The 23,364-nt window shown below is 45.2% G+C and overlaps 1 protein-coding gene across 1 annotated transcript in view; it reads right to left on the bottom strand.

Moving 5' to 3' along the window:
* Positions 1–22,229, bottom strand: part of ZNF831 (zinc finger protein 831) — an 83,443-nt gene extending 61,214 nt beyond the window's left edge. The window contains exon 1 of the mRNA XM_069496663.1: positions 22,209–22,229. The gene's annotated coding sequence lies outside the window, so the exon portion shown is untranslated. The remainder of the gene's footprint in view (positions 1–22,208) is intronic.
* Positions 22,230–23,364: the final 1,135 nt, after the last annotated feature.

Genomic DNA, 23,364 nt, shown 5'->3' with positions numbered 1-23,364 from the left:
ATTCGGACCCAGGTCTGTCTGAATCCTATCTGTCATTTAACATGACCAAGGGGACGCCTGATTCCTGTCCTCTATACAGATCCACAGCAGGTTTGTCACCCTTATGCCCTCACACTGGCACAGTGCCCCATGCAAAGAAGTCACTCAGAAAATGTGCTGACTTCATGAAAAAGAAAAGTCATGCAGCTTGTCTAGGTCCTCAAAGTCCACAGCGATTCCATGCAAGTCCCTTTCCTTATCTGAGACCCAGTTTCCAGATCTGTGAAACGGACAGGAGTCAGGCCCAGCTCACTTTGGGGCTCTGAGTCTGTGCTACAGGAGGAGGGCAATGAGGAAGAAACTGACCCTAAGGGGGGCTTGCCAGATTTAGCAAACAAAATTCCAGGACTCCCAATTCAATTTGAATTTCAGATAATGCAAAATTCTTTAGTATGAGTATGTCCCAAATATTTTGTGAAAATTACTTTTAAGTATAAGTATGTCCCAAATCATGTATGAGTCGTGCTTATACTAAAATATTGTGCATTGCTTATCTAAAATTCAAATGTAATTGGTCACCCCGTATTTGGACTGATGATACCACCAGCGAAAGGAACAATTCCTCGGTCTCGGGTCAAGGATTAGGTCTCCACTCAAAGGTGGGGCCTCCAAAGCTTCTCTAGATCCGATTGAAACCAAATTGGTTCCCTCTAAACCAGGAAGAGTAGCAGGGCAAATACTAGGGAAAGGAGCAGGAGAGGCCTAACCAAATCACAAAGGAAAAGCCAGGTGCAATGGGGAAATTTTGGGCAGGCCCATGGCTAGAGGATCAGGGGTCTCCAGGAGCTCCATAAGCACACTTCACCCATTCCCAGCTCAGCTCCCTGAGGAAAAAAATCTACATTCCTGCCTTTAGCAGCAAGGTTGTCTAAGTAGGGTGTGGAAAAAGTCACAGCCTGCCAGAGCCAGTTCAGACCAATCCCACTGGCTCGAGAGTGCTGGTTATTAAATTTTCAAGAATTTTGCAAGCCAATTGTTAAACACAGTCATAATTAAAAGTTAAACTATATAAACTTACAATTAAATAAATTATATTAAAAACAAAGATACTACACCCGGATTATCTACATGCAGAAGAATGAAGTTGGACCCCTACGTCACACCATATATAAAAGTTAATTCAAAATTGACCACAAATGTAAATGTAAAAGCTAAAACTATAAATCTCTTAGAAGAGGACATGGATTAAATCTTCATAACTTAGGATTTAGTAAAAGGTTTTAAAGATATGACACCAAAAGCATAAACAGCAAAAGAAAAAATGGAGAAATTTGACTTCAAAATTAAAAACTTTGGTGCATCAAAGGGCACAATCCACAGAACAGGAGGCAATATTTGCAAATTATATATTTGATATATCCAGAATATATAAAGAACTCTTACAATGCAACAACAAAAAGACAACCCAATTTAAAAATGAGCAAAGGACTTGAATGGACATTTCTCCACAGAAGATATACAAATGCAGGTAAAAAAATGCTCCATACCGTTAGTCTTTGGGAAAATGTAAAGCAAAACCACAGTGAGACATGACCAAGTAGCATGGCTGTAGCAATCATAAAAATAAACTGCAAATAACAAGTGTTGGTGAGGATGTGGAGAATTTAGAACCCTTAAGCACTGCACATGGGAATATAAAATGATGTAGCCACTTTGGAAAACAGTTCGGCAGTACCTCAAAAAGTTAAACATAGAATTACCATATGACCCAGTAATTCTACTGCTAGGTATATTCCCAAAATAATTCAAAACAGGTATTAAAACAAAAACATGTACATGAATGTTCATACTAGCTCTATTCCAAATAGCCAAATGATAGAAATGACACAAATGTTCATCAGCTGATGAGTGGATAAACAAAAGGCGATATAACCATACAATCAAATATCATTCAGCCATAAAAAGGAACGAAGTATTGACACATGCTACAGCAGAGATGAGCCTTGAAAAGGTTATGCTGAGTGAAGGAAGCAGACACAAAAGGTCACAGCTTATATGATTCCGTTTGTATGAAAACCCTGAAATAAGAAAATTCCTAGAAACAGAAAACAAATCCTAGCGGTGCCCAGAGGGTGGGGGAGAATGAGCAGTGACTCTTTGGGCGCAGGGGTTCCTCTTGGGGTGATGGAAATGTTTGGGAACCAGCTATAGGTGGTGGCTGCACAAAACTATGAATGTACTAAATGCCACTGAATTGTACACTTTAGTTAAAATGGTAAATTTAATGTTATGTGAAATTCTACCTCAGTTTAAAATGGGCACTATCTCAATTTTTTAAAAAAAGTACTGACTTTATTGAGCAAAGTTACTCAATTTCTTTTAAAAAGTACTTTGGGCTGCTATGACAAAAATATCCTAGACTGGGTGGCTAAACAACAAACATTTATTTCTCACAGTTCTGGAGACTGGAGATCCGAGATCCAGCCACCCGCAGAGTCGGGGTCTGGTGAGGACCGGCTTCCTAGCTCAGGGGCGGCGTCTTCTCTTGTCCAGGCGCTAATCCCATTCATGAGGCTCCACCTCATGACCTCATCACCTCCCACCTCTAATCCCATCACACTGGGAGTGAGGATTTCAACATACGAATGTTGGGGGGACACAAACATCCAGTCCATGACAGCTACCACTTAAGGATTATTCTATGACACTGTCCCGTCCTCAACGCTCTTGAGACTGTCTGTGTTGCTTCCATCGGTGGGGTGGGAACGCTACACAGTGCAGAACTTCACCTCTCCACCTTGTCCCAGCTGCAGGGTCAGGAACCTCCTGTTCACAGCTTGAACTGGCCACAGTGGGAGCATTGGCACCACAGGAACTGGCGAAGGCTACACGTCGGTCTTTTCTTTTTTATCCTGAAATCTGGTTTCCACATCTGCTGGCACACCACTGGGCAGAAAGGAGGGCAGAGACCACCTCACCCACTCTCTGTCCCTCTGATATCAGTATGGACCTCCCAGCACCGTGCCACCAGCAAGAGCCCCTCACTTCAAAAACATCCGAGACCTTATAATTTTTTAAGGAAATATCTAAAGACAGAAGTCTTTAGAGACTCGTAGGTGGCTACTATCATTCATAAGAGCTGGTAGGAACGGAAGGTAAAGGATTACCCCAAGACACCGCATCCTTTCCACTAGCTGAGGAATTTCCAGAACCTTCCCAAGGGGACAGAAAGCCCTGAGTTCCTGTCTCTGCCTCTCCATCTCCCCAGTGAGTAGACCTGAAACTCGATTTCCTGGGCTCGAAGAACAATGTCATTAAGGCAGAGCTACCAAGAAGTTCAGACGAAATAATTTATGCGAAAACGCCAAGTGCTGTGCCAGGCACAGAAGGAGTGCTCGATTTATTTGAGTTTTCAGTGCTACGCCATAATATTTTGAACTTTTAACTAATGGTTCCTCCCCCACCCTATTTCCTCCTACCCCTTGTCTCCTCCCCGCTCAGTCAGCTTGGCGTCTGGTTCATCACCTCTAGTGAGAGGATGCCGCCTCGGGCTGGCTTCCCGATGCAGAAGAGGGATTTTCTCTGGGAGGCGATCCAGGAAACACCCGTGGGGCAGTGGGAGAGCCAGCGTGGTGGAAGTCACACAGTGTGTTCTGTCCAGTGAGTCCCCACTGTGGCGACTGGAGCTTAATGCCACTGGGGGACGCCAAGAGATGGCGTGGGACACCCACCCCAGGGCCATCCCACCTGAGGGCCACGAGGGCTGCCGTGCTATGGGGGCTGCCTCTGGGGAGCCCTGATATTCCGGCACTTCCGAGTGTGGGACTGGGCGGAGCAGGCTCTGGTGGCCGCAGGAAGCCATCAGGCACAGAAACGCTGCCCACAGTTGGCCCTGAAATGCTGAGTGAAGGGGGTGGGTGGGCGGAGCGCCCGTCGGAGCTCCTGCGGCAGAAACAGAGTGAAGACTTTTGAATTCCAAAAGCCTAAACCCTAAGGAAATCAGACGAGTATGAGCCAGGTTTCCTAATCCTCAGGTCATAATAGTCTCCGGTGGGGTGGGAGGGGAAGGGAAGAACATCAGGAGGAAGGGGAGACCGAGTCCCTCCAGCTCCGCCCCAGTGGGGAGCTGCGTGCAGAGGAGACCTGGGACTCCATTCCCCACGGTGCCGGGACACAGAGCATCACAGCCCAAAGCCTGTGTCTGGCAGGAGGGATGGAGGCAGCTTGCAGAGATCTCGTGCCCTGAGATGAATTTCAGAGATGCCACATGAGGGGTGTCTCGGCAGGACCTGCTCAGAGAGCTGAGGGCCCAGCGCCGCATGCCCCCAACACACATGAGCCCAACCTCACAGGAAAACAATAGAAGCCCAGAACTACCACCATCCGGTAGGGGCATGCGGCTTCACAATAGAAACTACAGAAAAAGAGCACTACATTTCAGGCACACCTGCCACAATTATGATTTTGCTCTCTCAGCAGCCTGTTCTGTGATCACAGCAAAACTGACGCCTTTTAGTAACAGCTGATCCCTGCCGGCAAGATAACTAGCTAACACCTTCCTCCAGGGAGACGGCACTTTTCTCAGGAAAACCTCAAAGGGCCGCAGCTAATTCTACTTACTCTGAATCAAGGAGGTGGCAAGTCTAGTGTCCCCACTGGACAGACGGGGAAAGTGGGGGTTGGAAGGCAGCTTGCTGGAAGGCCCTCCTCTCCAAATGTGTCTGGGAAGGGTCTGGGATGACCACCTTGTCACCCAGACTCATGCCAAGGGTTCGCCCTGTTGTCGGCCGAGACATTCCATGTTGAGAACCTGGTGGGTTCCTTGTTTCCTTCGTTCTGCTGTGGGTGCAGCTCCCTCGCCCCACAACTTCCTCCAAACCAGCAACATTCTTTGGCAAAAATGTGCAGCTTTTTGGAAGACTAGTGAGCAGAGAAGTGGGAGAAACTTGAAGGAAAGAAGTGACTACATCCCAAGCCCGCCTTCTCAAAAACAACCTAGAAAGAGCCTGGGCGCAAGTAGGTTTTAAAAATTCACCTTCAGGGCCCTGAAAGAGAAGGCTGTAGACAAACGTACTAACTTCTTTAAACAGATTAAAATTTTCAAAACGAACTTGGGTGCTGAGACAGCTTTTGAGTTACAAGTTTCCAAACTTCAGTCCACCCATCACCCCCTGCACTGCACGTGGGACCTGTTGCTGGAATACCAGCACAGGCCACCCCTCCCTCCCACCCCTGCACACCCGGGGCCTGTTGCTGGAATACTGTTCTTTAAAAGGATGCACAACAATGTGAATGTACTTAATGCCACTGAACCACACACTTAAGATGGCTAGAATGGTAAGTTTTATATGTATTTTACCACAATTTTTAAAAAGTAAAAAAAGGGGGGTAGAGGCAATTCTATCATTACTCAATGAGTTGAAAACTTATAATCACACAAAACCCCACATGTGGATGTTTATAGCAGCTTTGTTCATAATTGTGAAAACTTGGACACAATCAAGATGTCCTTCAGTAAACAAACGCTGGCACATCCAGACAATGGAGTATTATTCAGCAATAAAAAGAAACGAGCTATCAAGCCACAAAAAGACACGGAGGAGCTTTAGATGCATGCTGCTAAGTGAAAGAAGCCAGTCTGAAAAGACTCCGTGTTGTGTGATCGTAACAGTGTGACGTTCCGGAAAACGCAAAACTATGGAGTGGTTGCCAGGGTCGGGGAGGGAGGGATGGGCAGGCTGAGCATGGGGGATTTTCATGATCCTGTCACGCTGGGTACTTGTCCCTATGGACTTGCGAAGTCCCGCAGAATGTACAACACGAAGAGTGAACCGTCATGTAAACTATGACTTTAGTTGTTAATAATGTCTCGGTATGGCCCGTTAAGTGTCACGCATCCGCCACACTAGGAAAGCAAGATGTCACTAATTAGGGAGACAGCAGGGTTAGGGGGATTAAATTAAGGGGGAACCCTCTATACTTTCTCCTCATTTTCCCACAAACCTTGAACTGCTCTAAAAAACCTGTTCACTTCAAAAATTTTTTGAATCCAAACAATTTATAACAAGAAAGAGACATGCGAAAAGGTGTTTATCCTCACAGGCAAAGAAATGCAAGGTATGTACCTCGATGTCATGTTTTGCCTGTGGGGGGCGGGGAAGCCAAAAGAAATAAATGCTTGTAATAACTGGGAAAAGAGGGGAAGGTACTAAATCATCACCGAAAAGGGGAGATCATTTTCCCCTAAGAACCATTAACATAAATATATAACTGTTAAATTTTTAAAATGTGTATCTGTGGGCCTCTGTACACCATCCTGCACACCTGAGTGGTTTGGTCCCATTCTTTGGAGAACATCCTTCTAAGTTAAGATCTTGACCTGACAGACCCTTGGGCTCGATCCTGCACCCACAAGGCTGGTCCTGGGGTCCCGCTAGGTTTGTCTAAGGAGAGCTACTGGCCAGTGAGAGGCAGGAGGAAAAGGGTGGCTAGAGGTAGCCTCTGTCCCTCTACTGAAGGCTATGCTTTTGCCAGGTGGCGCTCTTGAATCCTAATCATGGTTCCTCCCCAGCCCATTGGGTCAGCCCTGGGGTGCCTTGACACCGAATAACCAGACCACGCTTTGTGAATAGCCCCTCCTTAAACTCGCCTCGATGCCCCCTCGAGTGTGTGTACAAGCCTGCCAGGGCTCAAAGTGAAATGATAACCACATTATGCACATGAGTGAATTGCTTCTTAACTTTTACCAGATCCTAGAAGGGTCTAGAAGAACCTACCAGAGTGGGAATGCCTGGTTAGGAGCACCACCTCCCTGAAATCCGGTGCCCATCCCCAAGGCCGCCCCATAACCTGTCAGGCCCAATGACATATCAGTTCTCACTACAACTTCACCCAAATTAATTCCATTTGGTGACAAAATATATTTTGCTGAAGCAAATTAAGATAACTGAGCATGCCAGAAGAGAGTTTACAAAGACACGACGTGCAAAAAGCTTGGGCAAGTTGAAGCAGAAATGTGTCTCCTGCAATTGCCTAATTTTCATACACAAATTACGTGGTTTCCCTGTGGTTGGTCAACACTTTGCAGATGTTTGGAGGGAAAAGCCCGGTGCCAGGTTGGCTGTGGCCAGACAGATGAGCTGCCGGCTCTGGTCGGCCATCAGGGGCCTCCGCTGAAGAAGGAAAAGCCCAGGTTCGAGTTCCCGTTTTGCCACTTACCCACTGTGTGGCTCAGCAAGGCTTTTTAACTTCAGGGTTTTTGCTTATAGAACGGAGACAAACGAGGATTAAACAGATACTGTCTATAAGCCCTTATCACAGCAAAAGTGCAAGACGGGAGGAATCTGCTGAAAATTATTAATATAATTTTGTCTTTTTCTTTTTCCCCAGCCAATCAGTGTCACCCCGATGAGCCTGACACGTTCATCTGCATAAGCCTTGCAGGTTGGCGGCACAGGTAGCTGACCTCCCTGACACTCAGTTCTCTTGTTTGTAAAACGGAAAAACAGTAACACCTCCCCATTGGGTCATGTGAGACTAAAATGAATTGTGAACATGCCTGGCCCAAAGGAAAAGACCAGTAAAATCAATAAATCCATGTTTGCTTCTTGTCTCCCCCTCCCACTAACCAGATTCTTGGAGAAGATCTGATCGGCTGCAGGCAAAGTACAGGAATGTTTTCTTTCAGTACATCCAAGTCGTAGAGTGAATTAAGTTTTTTCAAGCCATGAGACTCTTTCTGAATCATTCCACTGAATGATTGTATAACACCAATCACTGACCCAGGGTGGCCCAATGTCCCGCACACGGCCTGGCACACCATAGGTGCTAAACAAATGTTTGTTGAATAAATGAAGTGCAGCCTTGGATGAGACTATGAAGAAATGGCCTGTCTTAGCTCCACGGGAGGGTCAGGGAGGTCTCATGAGTCTAGAGCTCAGTCCAGGACCTGTCCAGTGAGCCCCCGCCCTTCCCCCTACCAAAGAAAATAAGAGAAGAAATCAGCCACAAGCAGCGGCCAGGTAAAAGCAGCGGAGGATGTTTGCAGCTCTCGCTTCCCAAGTTGTTGTATCTGAGAGGCAGGGAAGACTTTTTGAGACTCCAGTCTGAAGAAGTTCCTCACTTAACTTGAGCCAAGCCATGCTGTTCTAGTGTGTGATTTCTCAGAAACTCCCAAAGGTTTATACGGTGGAGTCCCTTGACATGCAAATTTAATTCACTCGAATTCAAGCTCACAGGTTGGACAAAAAAGAAATAACAATTTCCGTCACTTGGAAATGCCTCCAGTGTCAACCCGATAAGGAATCGCCCACGTAAGAGGAGAAGACATGGAACCCCAGCTCCCTACAGGAGGCTCAGCCCCACGTGGCCCTCAGGCCTCCAGCTCCTCACTGTTGAGCACGATTCGAGTGTTTGCAGTATTTGTGGTACAATGTGTGCCAAGAGTACAAGCTCCTGACTGCCTCTGTTGATTATACAAGGAAATAAGACAAATTTCAACACCAAAGGAAAAACTGGCTGAATCGGAGGTGCTGAGAAGTACCACGAGCAGATTGCTAACAGCCTCAGTCCCGCAAACCTCCTGTTTCCATGGCCTTTGCAAGGGGACTTTGCTGCTCCCCCCATCAGGGTCTGGAGACTTTCTCCCCACTCCTCAACTCTGGGTAATGCAGTGCAGCATTAGTGTTGGTGTGCCTAGGTCTCAAGACACATGCATGCTTCTGCTCTGCCTCAGCCATGAAAACGGGCCAAGCTAGCCCGTCAGAGGACAGGAAACCCGTAGGGCTGAGCCGAGCATCCCTGGGGAGGCCCTCCTGGCAGGCAGTGCTCAGCACACCTGGCAGCTGACCACAAACGCGTGAGGAAGACCAGAAGAACCAGCCAACTGAGCCCAGCCTAAAATGCTGACCCGTGGATTCGTGAGCTACATAAGCAGTTGTCATTCTAAGCCACTATCTTTCAGGGGTGTTTGCTGGACAGCAAGAACCAGCCTAACAGGATGACTTCAGCATGTTGCCCTCCTCAAGAATCTTAAGGGCAATTTTGAGCCGTTGTGATGTTTGCCTGACCCATGCCCCTTAGGACTATGACTTCGCTGACACCCTATTTTCCCAGGGTGCACAGCTGGAACGGAGGATTACATCAGCATGGAAAAGAGTAATGACCAATTCATCCCTCTAAACATGGCATTGTACCATCTGTGGTCTTCAGATATCCCCCAGGCCTTGGCACACCACAGAACAGTGTCTTCTGCTTCCCTTCTTGACCACTGCTCACCCTTCCAGCCTCCTGGTTGTCAGCGATGGCCTCTGTGTCTGCTGGTCTTTACCCTCTGTTTTGTCACCCCTTTCTTTAAAAAGCCTGGACAATCCACAGATTTGCACTTTAACATACAGGAAAATTATCTTCCTTTGTTTCTTGGGTCAATTCAGCTCAAGCACTTGCAAACTTTTTGACACTTATTTTAGGTCAAAACTGTTTGCTGGACTGAAAATAAAGAGAAAGAGAGGTCACGTGATGCCGGTGGCACAGCAGAGCTCTTGCTGGCCGAGTTCTCTAAGTTCCTGGCTTAGCGCACACCAGCAGAGAGTTGTGAAATAGTGCTCAGGGCATTCACATTAACAAATAGTAGGTTTGATTTAATAAAATGTTCTAAACAAAAATGGCAGAATGAATTAGCACTCTTCAGGATGACATTACATGGAGTACAGGACTATCACAAAACCAAAACTACTATTCTAGTTTAGTTTCCACCTATTCCAATATTTGTTGAGCACCTACTATGTGCCAGGTTTCTGTTTTATGTGTTGAAGGTAACAGGGTCCCGTTTTGTCTGGGACTGAGTGGGTTCCCAGAATGTAGGACTTTCAGTTTTAAATCCAGGCAAGTCCAGGGCAAACTAGGGGCTACAGTGTGACAGAGTAGTCTCCCCTCCTCCCATAGATATGGAAGCATAAAATCTGGAGTGGGGAATATGTAACAGGGAATGGGCTGAAAAAAAAAAAGGAAAACTTCCCCCACTTTTTGTGGGAACTGCAGTCTGGCCTGCGTCCCTGAGGCAGGTTAAGTCTTTTGTTAAAACTCCCAGATGGTGCCAGCCCCCAAGGTGGGCGGCTGGCAGAGTTCACAGGCTTTGTCTTTGGCAGAGAGGGGACCGATTAGAATACTCAGCCACAGTGACTGCCTGAAGCTGAGAACCCTCCTTTTCAAAGCTCTGTACTTTTGCCTGTGTACAGGAAATTTGGATTTTGAGATGAGAAGGTCTACCATTTTTCCTCCTTTGCAAAGGAAACTCTTTCTGCATCCCCCAAACACTTGTCCTTATTCTTCTGATTCAGCCTCCTAGACAAGTGCCAAGTTTAACAACAGCACACCAGTAAATAAAAGAGCTGATATTACGGAACTTACAGTCTAGTTAGGGAGACAGACAAGAAGTAGTTTTTAAAAATAAATTGTAAAATGTATTGAAAAATAAGTATTATGGAAACATATAGCAGAGTGAGGGAGCAGAGGGAGTATGGCAGAGGTATGCGAGGAGGGGCCAGGCAGGGAGGGAGGGTTGTGAGTTTAAGTAGCACGAGCCAGGTGTGCCCCGCCAAGAAGGTGATGTGTGAACAAACACAGGAACCTAGTAACAGACAGAGCTATTCCGTATCTGGGGTAGTAAGCATGCCAGGTAATGCAAAGGCCAATAAAAATGCAGTAGCTGGTGCAAAGGCCCTGAGGTGGAAATGTGCCTGGCATACTTGAGGCAGGATACACTAAATATAGATGCACAGTGCTTATGGGTATTAACCTGCTCAATAATATTTTGTGATTGTTTCCAGGCAAGTATTTTATTTCCCTGGGCCTTTGTTTCCTCATCTGCAAAATGGAAAGAATCAGGTCTAGATACAAAATGACCTGCAATTACAGCTCCCGGAGGCACCATGCTTAGTGAAACGACAAGTAAGAGGCCTGTCTTTATTGCTGTTGTTACTGTTACCATCCTCTATGGCAAATGGAGAAAGCAAAGCTTAATGCTCTTTTGCTGGGTGGAAGACAGAACCAACACAAAGGTGAGATCAGTCACCCAGGACGACCCTCCTTCCTTCACCCAGAAGGTGACCTTTGCCAGCTACCATGTATCCCAAGGCCTGACCGCGTGGGAGGTTTATCATGATTCTTTGCAGCTTAGAAGATAAAATAAAATGCTACATAGCAGCACAATTCATAATTGCCTGGCAGGCTATAAACAGATTTGTTTATGATGTGAAATAATGTAATTCAGAATATTGTACTGGTGATGGTTATTGTTTTATATAATTACAATAATTAGCCAAGAAAATAGCAAACAGATGCAATGCTGAATTCAAAGAAAGGGTAGGAAAAAGAATCCCGGATACTGACGTGATTCAGAGTCTCAGGAGTTAACCCCTACACATTGAACTGCCCACTTCGGAACTGTGAAGTATGGACAGGCACTCTGGAAACAGACGCAGTGCGCATACTAAATGCAACGTACAAACACATGTTACAGGTGGCCTGTACTCATAAAGGTGTGCTCATAAAAGGTGTGCCAATTGGTACCCAAGGTGATACTATGGCTGCAGACTGAGGGGAGATCACGCTTCTCAAATTTCTTCATCTCTCAGCAGTGCCATCCTGCTGAGAGATTTTTTTTTTTTTAAATTAAGGTACAATTGGCATGCAGTAACATTTGCCCTTTTTATTATATAGTTCTACGAATTTTGACAAGCAGACACAGTTGTGTCAACACAATCAAGACAGGGAAGAAGACCATTACCCCAAAGTCATCCCATCCCCTCTGTGGTCAGCCCCTGCCTCTACCTCCAGCTCTTGGCAAACACAGATCTGTCTTCGGTCCCTACAGGTCTGCCTTTTCCAGAATGTCATATGAATGGAATTGTATATAGTTTTTCCATCCAGCTTCTTTTGCTTGGACAATGCCTTGGAGAGCCGTCCCAGCTGCCGTGCACCGCACCGGTCCGCTCTTCTGTATGCCGAGTCGCACTCCACAGCCTGGGTGTGCTGCAATTTGTTCATCCGTCCCCCAACCCCCAACCCCCGCACCCGACTCTTCTGGGTTGGTGTCAGAGAGGCCACGTGGAAAATAACAACAAGGCGTCCTGGTCTCTCCCAGACAGGGCAGTGCCTAATGAGGAGCCCAAACTACCGTCTGCCCTGGGCAGTAACGAGGACCGGCCCCCTCCATGTCCACAGAGTCCGAGTGAGGCACCTGGACCTCTACCCACCCCTGCTCCGCCAGAGCAGCAGCGAAGGAAGCTGGCCCAAACAGAAGGTTTGGTAAATCCAAACTCTCATAGCATCATACCCAAAATGTCCCAGTTTCAATAAAAAAAAACCTTGTCATACCAAGAACCAAGAAGACCTCACACTGAATAAAAAAAAAGACAGTCCATAGGGATGTTGGAACGACCTGGTGAATGTAAAGCTGCCATCATAAAGATGTTTCCAGAAACACTTATAAATATGCTTACAACAAATGAAAAACAGAGAGTCTCAGCAAAGAGATATAAGAGAAAAAAAAAACCAAATGGAAATTTTAGAAATGAAAAATACTATTATGTAACCAGCATTTTAAAAACTCAGTGGATGTGCTTAACAGAAAAACAGAGAAGACGGGAGAAAGAATCAGTGCCCTTGAGGACAGGACAAGAGAAAGTACCCACTCTGAACAACGAGAGAAACAGGCTGGAACAAAACAAACAGAGCCTCAGGTACCTATGGGCCTAACCAAAGCTCTAGCATGGAAGGAGGAAGAAAGAGGATGGGCTTGAGACGTGCTCAAAGAAATCATGGCTGGAAGCTTCACTTTGGCAAAAGACGTAAACCTACAGATTCAGGAGGCTGGGCAATCCCTAACCAGGATAAACCCAAAGAAATCCACACCAAAACACATCCTAGTCAAACCTCTGAGCTCTAAAGATTAAAAAGAATATTGAAAGCAGTGAGAGAGAAACACATAACACCTTAAGTACAGGGGAGAAACAACTGTTGTGACGGCAAGTTTCTCATCAGAAACTTGGAGGCCAGCAGAAAAGGGCACACCATCTCCCGAGCGCTGAAATAAAAGAAATGACAACTCCAAATTCTATACCCAGTGAAACTTTCCTTCTGGAACAAAGGGGAAACCAAGACATTCTCCAATCCATGAAACCAAAGAGAATTTGTCACCAGCAGGCTCACCCTCAAGGAATGGCTAAGGAAGCTCTCAAAACAGAAAGGAAATTTAAAAAAAAGTGAAACTTGGAACATCAGGAAGGAAAAAGAACAACGGAGAGAGTAAAACTATGAGTAAAAACAATTTTTCCTTTTCAGTTTTCTTAATTATGTTTGGTGGTTGAAATAAAAATTGTAACACTGATGAGGTTCAAAATGTATATAGAAGAAATATTTAAGACAATTACAAATGTAGGTGTCTAAAGGGAGGTACTCCATCGGATAAAATAACAATGGCAGTAGATTGCCATAGGTTACATTTATATATCATACCCAGAAAGAGCATGTGAGTGGCCTGAGCACATGATGGAGCCTGCCTGAACCACAGCCCGCAAATGTGATCTCTCTGCAGCCTACAGCCTCGGACTGGTGATAATCTACCTGCATCCTTGCATACAGCAAGATGGAGGCCATGCGCAGGAGCACACAGCCTCCCATGGCCGTGAGTCCACACGGAGCAGCGCTCCTTCTACAAGCCCCGATTCCTCCATGCACCCCGTGAGCTCTGGAGCCCTCTGCTCCCACTGGTGCCCAGACCCCCAAGTGCACACCCACATCACTACTTGTTGGTGCTCTGCCTTCCAGCTGCACTCAGAGGGTTGCCAATTATTTGCCTGGCAACTCCAGACGAGCTCAAGTCTAGCTAAATCTGCCAAGTTCTCTGCCATCCGGTGGTCAAAATCACAGCTTCTCCAATGAGATCTGAACGCCTTCCAGGTTCTTCCTTCCCTGAGCACTCTCCCTCAATCCTATGGTGCCATATAGCGTTCCTTATACCTTATAGTTACTCTTTTTTAGCAGTTAATCACACTTACACTAAACTTTCCCAGTATAGCCCACTGAGTGGTTTCCATCTCCTGATCAGATACAGACGACTACGGAATTGGTCCTGGGAGTACCAAGAGATAGATCCCTAATGATGGGGTGTGGTGATTGCTTTGGTCACGCCCTTGGACTTGAGCACAACACCAAGCCCCTTGTCCATGAGAAATATGACTCTTGTAACCCAAGACATGTGGCAGCATCACAATTAATCAAGCTATCACCTGTGGCTGATGGTGATGAAGTACCCATTAGAGCACACACCTGGGGAGCTCAAGTGACTTCTGCTCCTGCCGTATGGCAGTAATGACGGCTGTAAGGGATGTGGAGCAACGTGCATCCTTTTGTTAGTGTCCTTGAGCAGTTACTTGAGAGTATCGCTCAGGTCTGTTAACTCCCACCTCGAATCAGACAGCTTCCCTGACAGCCCGAAAAGAATGTCTCATTTCTGTAGCCACAGGGTTGACGTTGCTGAAAATCAAACATCGAATTTAACGGTGCAAATTGCTGGATTAAAATGGCAGTTGAATTCACAGTCTTGCCAATTTTCTTATGTGAAAATTTGGGCATTAATCAGGAAAAAATGGGATCCTGCAGTTTGGGATCAGGACATCTAATGGGGCCTAGAGAAACTGACAATGCTGACCTCCAAGTCACTCTGAACCTCCCTGACAAGTAGCAGCAGCTGGCCCTCCACTGTCCAGGAAGACTAGTCTTCCTCCACTGGAAAACCCTACGATCCCCTCACTGCGGGTAGCTGCCTTCAAAGAGAACGCTGGTCCTTTTCAGAACCCACCACGACCAAACCCCTGTTGCCACTAGACTTAACTAGACTTAAATCTCAGCCAGATGCAAGGGGACAAGAACTCACTGAGACCCAGGAGGAAACAGCGTACACACCAGAGGAACCGGAGGCCCTTGCTCACCTATATCAGCAAACACCTGGAGAGCACATGTGTGGGAAGGGATTCTAAGGGTTTATACCAAGGAGGCAGAAAGTAACACCAGCAATTGAGCCGGATTCATTCATGAGTGCTCTTACCAGAGATTCTCAACTTAAGGCATTAGTTGTGCAGCTGCAAGTGGCTTTAACAACTTCCCAGGTTGCTTGACTAAAATCCGGACGTAATGGCGACCTACACTTAAGGAGGCTGCAATGCCGGCGCTTCCCTGGCAGATACGGAGGAGGAAACCTAATGGCTTAGGTAACAGGAAGGCTGGGCTGGATGGATCATGTACAAACTTCAACCCATCTGTCCCAACAACATTCCTCAAGAAGACCCAGAAGGCCCCCTCTTTACTAGGGCACTGGGACATTCTTTAATGAGGGGAGTACCCTCATCCCCCAAAAATGTTCCTTTTTCAAGCCAAGGACTGTAGAGGATGCCACTATTGGGATGGACTCCTTCATGTCACTGTGGATCTTGAGATCCCAGAATGCCAGAGGCCCTAGTGGCCTTAATTGTCAAAGACAAGATAAGCATGTCCACCACAGGACCATAGGGCCATGCTGGTAGTCAGAGCTCTGGCATGCAGAGAACCTGGCAGTAGCTGACAGTCACATTGTGCTGCAGAGAGAAGCAGACAGTCAGCGTACTAGGATGTGACTTGGTCTGTGTAACAGGGAGAACACTGAGGGTGGTAGCAAGTAACCTGCCCTGAGTCACCAAATGGAGAATTGCAGGCTGTCGCCCAGTTTTCAGAAGTAGTCAGTTTGCAGGCCTACAGGCCCTTGATTGAAAGGAAACCCGGGGCTCCTTGAAGAGGTCACTGCACTATAGCCACAAAGACACACTGTAAATCTTTCTCTAAGTCTTCCCCAAAGGGACCTGTGGCCACACACTATAATGACTGTGATTTGGGAGAAAAGTAGATGCTCAAACTTTTCAGACATTCCAAAAAGTAGAGGACCCTGAGCAGTGGAGGGCAAGGAAAGTATGGAATGGGAAGTAGAAGAAAGTCAGACATATGAACCACAACCTCATGATCGATTACACAAACCAGGACAACAGTGGCGCTGTATGTGTTCTCCATGCATGCTACACGGATGAGTTCATTCATCTCTACTCATCATTCGCTACTTCTTTCTCCTACTCCATACTTTTTTAGTTTTATACATGAGTTATTGGAGGTTAACCTTACAATTTAGTTTTTAGGGACCAGAACATTCAGCCGGGCCTTGACTGAATTTGAGGAATAATCAGTGCAGCCTGTGCTGGGCACAGTGACTGTGTCTGCTCATTTTGGAGACAGGTGAGAACTTCTCCATTTGTGAGAGGGATGGATATGTGTGTCCTGTTGGGTAGGAACATGTTTTGTTGTCACGAGGAACTGCAGATGTGTGCAAAAGGAGTACATGGGGCTGCGTAGGCAGCGGGATAGACTGAGTCAGGTATGAATTTATTGCCCCTACGCTCCAAAAACCCTCAATAATAGCTCTATGATAAACAATGCAATTCTTGTAAGCTTTCTCCTCTAAAGTGGGCACAATGCTAAGTTTTCCCAGTAGAGGATTTGGGGGGGACAGTGCATGAGGAAGAGGCTTCCTGCAATTTCCAGCAGGGGCCAAGGAGAGGGCCAGCAGTACCGGCACGAGGACGTGCCATGAAGCTCACCCCAGCCACAGGCACCGCCACGCACCCCTCTGCAGCCTTGCAGCCTCGGCCTGGCAACCACCTGTCTGCAGCCCCCACAACACGGAAACCAAAGCCCCTGCTCAGCCTGCCGTGGCCCAGAGGATCCACACGGACCTGCCATGCCTGCTGCCCCATGTACCTGTGCCCAGTCTGCCTGTGAGCGCTGAAGACCTCTGTCGCACTGGTGCCAGACCCCCAGTGCACACCCACATCTCCGGTTGTAGATTGCCTGCCCCTGCCACCTGCACTCCAGAATGTTGCCCCCTGAGTACACAGTAACTTCACGCAAGCTAAGCCAGCAAATCCTCTGCTGCCCAGCGGCCAAATCACATCTTCTCCACTGAGGTCTGGACTCCCACGTGAATGCCTTCCTGGGCAAGCTCTCTCAACCCCGGGTGGCACATGGGATTTCCCTTGTTCTCACAGTCATTCTGTATTATAGTTACTAATTCTTACATTAAACTTCCCTCGTTTAGCCTGTTGTGTGGTTTCCACTTGCTGATTGGACCCAGACTGCTACACCAACATAGACCATATTCTGGGCCATAAACTAAACCTCAACAAATTTAAAGAATTGAAATCACACAGTGTGTGTTCTCTGATCACAATGGAATCAAACCAGAAAATCAATACAGAAAGATAACAGGAAAACTCCAAATCCTCGAAAACTAAACAACTCGCTTCTAAATAATCCGTGGGTCAAAGAGGAAATCTCGAGGGCAATCAAAAAATACACCGATGCATGAAAACAAAAATAAAACATCTCAAAATCTGTGCTACCCTGCTAACAACGCAACGCTGCTAGGGAAATGTATGGCTCGAGATGCTTATGTTAGATAAGAGAGAGAATTTCAAATCAAGACTCTAAATTCCTACCTCAATCCAGTAAAAGAAAAGCATAGTACGCCCAAAGCAAGCAGAAGGGAGGAAACAATAAAGATAAGGGAAGAAATCAATAAAATTGAAACGAAAATATTAGAGAAAATCAACAAAAGAAAAAGCTTGTTGTTAGATAAGATTAATGAATTGGTCTTCAGGATTTCTGCAAAGACTGGAACGCAAACATGATATCGCTGTAGACCCTGCAAGTACCCAAAGACCTACGAGGGGACACTGTGAATACCTCTCCTCACATGAACTTGATAACTTAGATGAAGTGGACCAATTCCTTAAAAAGCACAAACTACCACACTCCACCTAATGTGAAATAGATAATTTGACTTGCACTATAACTATTTATCAGATTGAATTTGTAATTTTGAAACTTCCAAATAAGAAGTCTCAGGGGCCTGATGTGAAGAATCCTATTGAACTTTTAAATTAAAGTTAACACCAATTCTACACAGTCTCTTCCAGAAAACAGAAGAGGAGGGAAGGCCGGCATGGTCACGCATGCCTGTCATCCCAGCGCTTTGGGAGGTCGAAGTAGGAGGGTCGCTTGAGGCAGGAGTTCAAAACCAGCCTGTGCAACACAGTGAGACCTTGTCTCTTCAAAAATTTTTTTTAAAAATTAGCCGGGCATGGTGGCACCTATGACACCTATAGTCCCATCTACTTGGGAGGTTGAGTCAGGAGGACCACTTGAGCCCAGGAGTTTGAGGCTGCAGTGAGCTGTGATGGTGCCACTGTACCCCAGCCTGGGCAACAGAGAGAGAGACTCTATCTCAAAAAAAAAAAAAAGAAAGAAAGAAAAGAAAGGAAGAAGAAGACAACGAAGAGGAGGAAGAGGAGGAGGAGGAGGAGGAAGAGGAGGAAGGAACACTTTCTAATTAATTTTAAGAACCTAGGTATCACCCTGACACCACACCAGACAAAGACAGTGTGAAAAAAGACAACTACAGACCAATATCCCTCATGAATACAGACACAAAATCTTTCACAAAATATCAGCAAATAAACTGTGATGAGAAAAGGATTACACGCCATGACCAACGGATCTAAGGGTGCATTTAATGTAACTCACTATATTAAAAGGCTAAAGCAGAAAAATCACATACCAATTAATGTAGAAAAAGCTTTTGGTAAAATTCAACACCCATTCCTGATAAAATCTCTCAGAAAAACAGAAATAGAGAGAAATCTTCTGAATGTGATGAAAAACAGCTATAAAACACTAAAGGTTACATTTGACTTAATAGTGAAAAGCATAATGCTTTTTCCCTCAAATCAGGAACAAGACAAAGATGTCCACTCTCATCGCTCTTATTCAACAGATCACTGTAAGTTCTAGCCAGTGTAATAAAGTAAGAAAGAAAGATAATACACGTGCCAGGAAAGGAAAGACATACAAACAGGAAAAGAAAAAATAAAACTGTCCCTATTTGCAGATGACATGATTGTTTACATAGAAAATACTAAGGAATCTAACTTTTAAAACCTCCTAGAACTAATAAGTGAGTTCAGCAAGAACACAGGGTACAAGATCAACACACAAAAACAGATTATATCTCTATATACTAGCTTTGAATAATTGGAAAACAAAATTAAATGAAAAATGAAATAACTCTATACTTCCTCAAAAAAATGAAATAGGTATAAATCTAAAAAAACACATATAAGATTTATATACTGAAAACTACAAAACACTGATGAAAAAACTCATCAGAAAGAAAAACTAAATAAAAAAGAGACATATTGTGTTCATGGATTGGAAGATTCAATGTAGTAAAAATGTCAGTTCTCCCCAAATTGATATACAGACTTAATGTAATTCCTATCAAAATCCAAGTAAGATTTTTTGTGGGCATAGACAAGACTATCCTAAAATTTATATATAAAGGCAAAAGAACTAGAGTAAGTCAAACAACTTTGAAGAAGGATAATAAAGTGGAAAGAATCTGTCTACCTAATTTGAAAACTTAATATATAGCTGCAGTAATCAAGATTGTATTATCAGAGGAATAAACACATAGATCAGTAGAACAGAATAATTTTGTAAAAATAAAATAGACCTGCACAAATATGCTCAACTGATTTTTGACAAAGATTCAAAGCAATTTAGTAGAGAGAATGTAGCTTTTTCAACAAATGGTACTGGACTAATTGGGTTTCATAAGCCAGAAAAAAAAAAACATAACCTAAACCTCACATCGTACTTATACAAAAATTAACTCAAAATGTTTCAAACAGGCCTGTGAAATGTAAAACTACAAAGCTTTTGGGAAAAAAAACAAGAGAAAATTTTCAGGACCTAAGGGCATGGGAAAGCATTTCCAGATTTGACACAAAAAGTGTGAGCCTTCAAAGGAAAAAAATGATAAATTGGACCTCATCAAAATTTAAAAGTATGCTCTGTGAAAACCCCTGCATATAAGAGGATAAAAGCACTATCAGCTACAGACCTGGAGCAAGTAGTTGCAAATCACGTATCTGACAAAGTACTCACATCTAGAATATACAAAGAACTATGAAAACTTAACAGTAAAAAAAAAAAAAAAAAAAAAAAATCCAACAACAATCCAGTTAGAAAATGAGCAAAATACATGAAACATATCACCAAAGAAGAGATGCAGGTGGCAAATAAGCACATGGAAAGATGTTCACCATCTTTAGCCACCAAGGAAATACAAATTAAAACCCCTGCACAACTATCAGAATAGCTAGAGTAAAAAATAGTGAAACACCAAATGTTGGGGAGGACAAGGCAATACTGGGTGCATTGCTGGGGTGACCACACAGTGGTCCAGCCATTCTGGAAAAGAGTTCAGCAGTTCCTTTAAAAAGTAAACATGCAACTACCATTGAACCCAGCAATTGCACTCCTGGGCATTTATCCAAGAGAAATGAAAACTTATGTTCACACAAAGGCCTGTACACAAATGTCCACAGAAGCTTTATTTGTAATAACCAAAAACTGGAATCAGCCTAGATGTCCTTCAACAGATGAATGTTTAAACCAACTGTGGTATATCCATATCACAGAATAATACTCAGCAATAAATAAGAATGTACTGTTGACACATAAAACAATTTGGGTGGATCTTTACAGAATCACCGTGAATGAAAACAGTGAATGCCCAGGCCAGGCGCAGTGGCTGAGAAAAGGCTTCCCACCTATGCCCCAAAGTAGCTCTGCAGAACTTCCTGAGTGCGACCTTCCAGCACAGCTCAGCCTTCTCTGCCACGCCACACCCACAAGGGAAGCATGGGGGGTGGATTCCCAGACCTTGGAGACCAGACCTGTCTTTGAACCTTTGCTCTGCCACCTACCAAACTCCCTGACCTTGAATAAGCCACTTAACCTCTCCACGCTGTGTTTTCCTTCTCTGAACAGTGGGGCTCGTGTTTGCTCAAAGGATAGGATAAGAACAGCAGATGTGATTTGTCTGGACGTGGCAGGTTCTCCCTGCGCCTGTTTCAAACACAATCAAACAGAGACCGCCCCACCTCGCCTTTGCGATTGCGGCTCCCGTGGGGTCTCTCACCAGGAGGAAGGTCTTTCTGGCTGGTAACCTCTTGGCCCCTCCCGGTGAGCTCATTTCCCCTCAACAGCTATGCTGTGATGATCCTGTAGGTCTTTTGGGGTAACCCTCTCGCCTGGAGCCCCTCCTTCACGGCCGTCGCCCTCCCCCACTTCCCAGCGGAAGTGTCACTAAGGAAGCAAACCTTCCTGCCTCGGTGCCGGAGAATCTGTCACAGACCCCAAGATCGCCACAGAACCTAAGCATGTGCTCTGATGAATATCAGCCCGTGGTCCTAAATAGTTACTCTTAGCTGGGGCAATAAAGTCAGGGTGCTTAAAAGACACATTATCTTAAACCGGCCCTGACGTTTATTCTGTTTTTCCCAGTCAGCTAATGCTATCATTTCTGTAAGTTTGCATCCTGTCCCTCGTTACATTTTGGTAGATAACATCTCTGGTTTCATTCTCACAGAAAGATTTGCTGCGGGAAAGGAGACGCACGTTACCTCTCAGAGCATGGCTTCCACGGCTGATCCGAGATACCCTCCAGCTCTGGGCTATTTCGGATACCAGGAAGCCAAATATGTGTATAAATATGTGGTCTGTTGGCCCTTGTAAATCTCATTGAAAAATGCTACCCTTGGGTGGCTGATCAGTAGAACTGCTATAAATAACATCTCTACCAAATACTCTGATGTTTAGATTATACTGTGTGTGTGTGTGTGTGTGTGTGTATATAGTTTTAAGCTTGGGCTAATATAACATGTTTCTAACCAACTCACAACTTCAGTTTAATTGGGTTCATCACTGGGGTAAAAAATAGTTTAAAAAGCAATAAATGTTCTTATAAATGTTTTTATGTTTAGTATACCAGGGATTGTGGACCTGGTATCTGAGAGCCATCGTACATTGCAGTAATATTTTGACAAAAGCAACAGTAGTGTTGAGCACACAAGATAATTACTGAACTGGGTCAGACTGAGTTTTACATGGCATTTTCTTTTTAACTGCATTCTTGAAAACAAACATATCATTAAGAACACTGGGTAAAAGAATTTCTTGTTTTTTAAAAAAAAACAAAAAACCAACATTTTATATATACTTATGTCATGGAGCATGTTACATACCTTTATGAAGAGTAGACTGTTTTCAGCCAATGATGCTCCAGTTCAAGCACAATGACATGGCTGCCCTGAGCAGCCACCCAGGAATCCAGAAGGGACCCCTGGGCCAGCCACCCAGAGGGTGGATGGGCTCAGCGGCCCTCCCCACACTCTCTGGAGGGAGCCTGCCACTCTCGGCTGAGAAGGCGTTTTACTGTCCTCCACCAGTGTCTACCCGGCAGGCAGCATCTCAGAGGACAGAGAGATGCTCCATGAGCCTTAGAAAAAAGAATAAAAGACGAAAGCCTCCCACAGCTTGGCCTTTGAGTCAACTCCATGTTTAACTGAGAAAAGCACCATTTCGAGCAACCTGGAGGAGCCTCCAGCAGAGATGACACTTGGTCTGTTCAGAAATAGGATGTAAGTTATTTCCTATACATTACTTAATGTCACAGTAGCAACCCTTAGAAAACAGGAAGAGAGAGAAGCAGAAAGAAAAAAAAAAAAAAATAGAGCCACAGCACAGTCCTCAGTAACTGTGACTGTTGGTCTAACAACCCATACACAGAGGCTGCTGCCCAGAAACGTAGGTGTGCAAGAACACGGTGTTAGAGCGAGGTCGTTCTGTGCGGGCGAGTGAGAGTGAGAGCCAGGTGGTCGCTCCCCGGGAGACGTGGTTGGGACGGTGTTGGCTGAGCCTGCAGCGGTGGCCCCAGAGGTTCCTGAGGGCCCAGGATGAACATGTATCCACGGCCCTTGGCGACGGCAGGAGGCCCCAGCCAAGCATCTCTGTGATACTGTCTTTATGTGAAAATCTGATATTTTGTTCAGTATGGATTTGTTTGCATTAATCTTTATTTTTAAGATATTGCACTAAGATATTATCTTGACAACTGAGTTTTTGATTCCCCTGAAATGTTACCCTCAAGGCAAGAGCCTCATTCTCCCCCCCCCCCCCGCCCCCACCCCCACCCTGTCCCGGCCCTGCTCTTTCCGCCTCTGGAAGGAGCAAATTCGAGAATGATGGAGGGTGATTACTGTCAAACTCTCTTTGAAAAATACAATTATTCTAAATTGTGGCGGCTGAGAGGCCAAATGGATCTCTAAACTAGAATATGAGCGAGGAGGAATAAACGCCCCTGGGAGGGAGGCAGGGCAGACCAGATGCAAAACTGACTGC

This window comes from Eulemur rufifrons, chromosome 20, assembly GCF_041146395.1.
Source record: "Eulemur rufifrons isolate Redbay chromosome 20, OSU_ERuf_1, whole genome shotgun sequence".
Classification (NCBI taxonomy): domain Eukaryota; kingdom Metazoa; phylum Chordata; class Mammalia; order Primates; family Lemuridae; genus Eulemur; species Eulemur rufifrons.
This window is presented reverse-complemented; position numbering and strand designations above follow the sequence as displayed.